The sequence below is a fragment of the Lolium perenne genome, chromosome 6 (assembly GCF_019359855.2).
Source record: "Lolium perenne isolate Kyuss_39 chromosome 6, Kyuss_2.0, whole genome shotgun sequence".
Lineage (NCBI taxonomy): Eukaryota > Viridiplantae > Streptophyta > Magnoliopsida > Poales > Poaceae > Lolium > Lolium perenne.
Window position 1 is genome coordinate 134,535,097 of NC_067249.2, and position 4,571 is coordinate 134,539,667.

At 50.2% G+C, this 4,571-nt stretch overlaps 1 pseudogene; it reads right to left on the reverse strand.

Moving 5' to 3' along the window:
• Nucleotides 1–432: 432 nt before the first annotated feature.
• LOC127334461 (E3 ubiquitin-protein ligase EL5-like) lies at nt 433–1,519 on the reverse strand (annotated as a pseudogene).
• Nucleotides 1,520–4,571: the final 3,052 nt, after the last annotated feature.

Genomic DNA, 4,571 nt, shown 5'->3' on the forward strand with positions numbered 1-4,571 from the left:
CTACCCATAGCTAATCGGGTTATCCATGGGCATGACCAGGGCGAAATAGTCGACCCATACCCTACCCATTCGGGTCGGGTGCCCATGGGCGCCCGGACCCATGGGCAAGATTGACGGCTTGAAAAATCGCTGGTGTCAGCTGACACCAGTGTCAATGAAGCAGCTCCGTCCGTGACCACAACTGTGTGTCGATTTAATCGAAACATAGGGAGTAGTTTTTGCTAATCGCGATCCATAGTTTTCGGAAAAAGAGTGGATTTTGTAGAGTAAATTAATTATAATACATGTGTTATTTTTTGCCTCATAAATTTTAATTGATGTCCTGTGGGTTAATTGTAAATTGTACATGAAGCGCATTATAACTATTTAAGTGGAAATAAATATATAAATATACTTACTATGTTAAAATAAGTAAAAATCAAAATACATGTGTTATTTTAAAGACGTGCGTTGCACGTGCACGTTTACTAGTTAGCAAAAAAGAAAATCTTCACATGTGTCAGTGCAACTTTATGCACCAAAAAAATCTATTCACATTTTTGTCATATACTACTAATCACCTATCAAAGAACACCATATATACATACATATACTACTTAATCTTTACAAAAAAAAAGAATGTCCAGCGTATTTATGTCCATGCAATTCCAGCTCTCTACACCGGAGCCATCGGGGTTGCACAGGCGTTGCCAATACCCCGCTCAGCGTCTGCTGTTCCGCTGCCGCTGCTCACGGAGTCGACCCCGACGGCCCTTGCCTCCCGAAGCTCCAGAGTCTCTTGAGGGAACTCAGCCTCGCCGATCCAGGTGTCTTGGCCGCGTCGCGTGGTGTCGCCACCGTCCTCGAGTCCGGAATGTCGATCACCAGCGCTGCCGGTCTCGTGCGGCTTCCGTGAGAGGTCACGGTCACCGCGCCGAGCGTGGCCTGGTCAGAAACCCCGAGCAGCACACTGGCCGGCAGGTTCGCGGCGTAGTTCGGTGTCTCCGGCGGTACAGGCGGAAGGCCCGTCGCTGTAAGCGCCTGTAGCGACGCGCCGGGCTTGGCGACGGTGACCCGGCAGAGCGGGCAGGTGGAGTGGGATGCCAGCCACTTATCGACGCACGGGGCGTGGAACCCGTGGCCGCACGGGGGCAAGAACCTCGCCACCTCCCCGTCCTGGAGCTCGGAGAGGCACACCGCGCACTCCACTCGGTCCACCGCGTCGGAGCCCTTCTGTGCCGCCGCGCGGTAGACCTTGGTCGGCAGGGACCGCAGCAGCTCAGGGTCGACGCCCTTGTCCCTGGCCCTCGAAGCCGCCAACACGCCGCCGCCGCTCGGCAACGTGCGGATGCTGTTGTTGATGCAGTACTGGATGAAGTAGATCACGAGGCCGAAGATTACGGCCAGCGCGAAGATGGTCGACGTGATGAGTATGGCGCCGAGCGGCATGTTCCGCGCGGCGGGCGCGACCGCCGATCCTGACGACGAGTTCATGGCAGTGGCGGCGGATGCGACCTGGACCCGTCGTTAGTTTGTCCGGTACGGGGTGAATGTTTAGGCTCAAGATGCGCTCGACGCCGTATAAATATGCAGGCGGCCGGAGGGGGGGTTTCGAGTGAGGAGAGGAGGGCAGTGCAGTTGGCATGGATGAAGCGTGCGGAGGGAAACTGGAAGAAAGAAGCTGGAAGGCGCGCGCACTCGATCTGTGTCGTCGGGCAAGTTACGACCCGGTTCTGTTTTCGGAGGGAGGAATTTCTTTCTCTTGACGGGTCAACGGCGGCGGCATTTCCTTTAGTGCTCGTGCTGCCAAATCAAGCGGAAGAAGATGCTGCAGACATGTGAATTGTGATTGCCGCTTAACCACAGAGCCCGTTCATGGTTTTGGGTTCAAACCGGCAAAACCAACGGCCCAGACAGCAGCACCGCACCAGGTGAACAGTTATCTCAGTCTTTATGGTTTTTTTTTTTTTTTTGGAAGTCTTTATGGTTTTCGGATTCAACCCTAACGAAAAGGTCCAAGTCCAAGTCCAACCGGTCTTTCTAAATCATCCGCACGGAACTGTCTCTGCATCAGCTCTACGACACGGCGGAGACCGAGTGTTCTAGCGCCGAATCTGCGACGAAGATGGACGGCAGACAGCCGTTTCTTTTCTTCGACAGCACGCGGCCGTCTCTTCTTCTCGAACTCCGACGCTGTCGATCGTCGTGGTGTCCGTGGATTGTGAGTGTTGACGTGTATAAGTAGATAGTCTAGTCTTTTTCACCAGTTCGAACTTTTGGTTCAAGTGGCTAGTGCATGAAGCTTAACATGGTATCAGAGCTCCAGGTCTCGAGTTCAAATCCTGGCTATTCCATTTTATTCTAATAAAAATTATCTTCTCTCCCCGCAGCCTCCTACCGTGTGGTTCCGGTCTTCTGCTGCCTCTTTGCCTCTCTACACGTGTTGACGTGTACAAGTTGATTGCCTAGCCCTTTTCATCAGTTCGGACTTTTGGTTCAAGTGCCTAGTGCATGAAGCTTAACAGTGAGGAGGAGGCGGGGCTTCTTGTGGCTGATGCGCCTAGCCTTCTCTTTGGAGACCGACGGTAACACGGACGACGGGCAGGGTGGGACGAGATGGGCAATAATGCAACACACTGCAATTAAAAAATTTCCCCTAGCGTAAAAAACTAGGGTTTCCGTCCTCCGGCGTTTTCCTCGCCGAGAGTCTCACGGGGTTCCCATCAAGCAGTCGTCTCCTCCCCTCGGGTTCTCGATGGAGGAGAAGACGGAATCAAGTGGATCGAAAGCGGGAGGGAAAGAAGATGTTGATGATCTTCTCGGCAGACTGAATCTGCATGAGGAGGATGAAGAAGGGTTTGTGTGGGACGATGAAGCGCCTGATCCACAGGCGAAGGCGAAGTGGCTGGCGGTCGCGAAGGTTCACACGACGAGGTGTTTTAGCCCTAGCGCCCTATACGCCGATATGAGGTCGGCGTGGAGTCCGGCAAAAGAGGTAATCTGGAGGAAACTTGAAGATAATTTGTTCTCTGTCCAATTCGGTTGTTTGGCAGATTGGGATAAGGCAATGAATATGGGGCCTTGGTCCTTCCGTAATAATTTTGCTTTGATAATGGAAGAATATGATGGATTCCAAAATCATAGGACCATTGTTCTTAATAAAATCGCAGTCTGGGTGCGAGTACTCCAACTCCCGGACAACTATCTGAAGGAACCGGTGATTCGAGGTATGTGCAGACCGGTGGGTGAAGTTAGGGAGGTCCAGATTACTCTACCTGCAGGGTTTATCGGTGAATTTGCTAGAGTAAGGATCAAGATTGATGTTGCAAAAAAGCTATCCTGATTTGTGTCGATAACAAAAGATAAGAAGAAAGATTGGTACCAATTGAAATATGAGAAACTACCTATATTCTGTGGTGCCTGTGGTATACTAGGGCATTGGTACAAAGAGTGCGGGACAGGCGAACATGATGAATCTAAACTGGAGTGGGGTGATTTTATGTTGGCAGATGGTGGTCGTGGTCGCAGTCGAGGTTGGAGTGGAGGAAGGGACGCACAAGGAGGTAGAGGATGGGGCAGTGGCCGTGATCCTACAGGCGGAAGAACAACACCAAGACGAGGAAGGGGGCGTTCTACTCAAATGGTACAGGAGAACCTCCATATTGCATGGGCACCTGGGGCTCAACGTGATGATGAAGAGATGGCTGATGCGATCAATGTAAGGAAGAGGAGTACTGTTGGTGCGGGTAATAGTGAAGGTCTGGGCGATCTTGGGAAAACAAGTGTCGTTGCAGGAATTATAAACCAAACTGAGCCGGGGAAAGGAGTTGCTATTGGTGCTTTGGCGTCGCCAGAGAAAATTCAACCTCCTAAACGGACACGAACATGTGATGGTATAAATCTACAAAATTTATCGGCGACCTCTGGAACGGAGGCTGTCTGGGAGCAATGAAAATCTTAAGCTACAACGGTCGTGGTTTCTTGAAAACTACGGCTGTTACGGCGCTTGTGAAAATTCAGAAGCGTCAGAATGCGGATATTATTTTTCTTATGGAGACACATCTAGAGGAGTGGCCAGCAGAGTGTATGAAAAGAAGACTAAACATGGACCATAAGGAAATTGTGGGGAGTGATGGAAGGAAGGGTGGCCTGTTACTTATGTGGAAGAAAGAGGTGGTAATGACTCTGCGGTATAAAACAGAAAATTATATTGATGTTTATATTGGAGTAGGACAGGATAACATCTGGAGGTTTACAGGATTTTATGGTGAACCTAGCTGGGCGAATAAATACCTATCTTGGGATCGTCTTAGAGAGCTGAAAAGTGTTACATCAATGCCCTGGGTGGTGATGGGAGATTTTAATGAGATCCTCTATTCTTTTGAGAAGGAAGGAGGGAGGACTAGACCTAATAATTTTTTGCTTGCTTTTCAGGAGGCTTTAATTGACTCTGGGCTTTCTGATCTAGGGTACACAGGGGACAAGTTCACTTGGCATAGAGGAGGAATAAGAGAACGCCTGGATAGGGCAGTAGCATGTGATGTTTGGAGAACAAAATTCCCTGATGCTACTGTTGAAAACCTTGAATATAG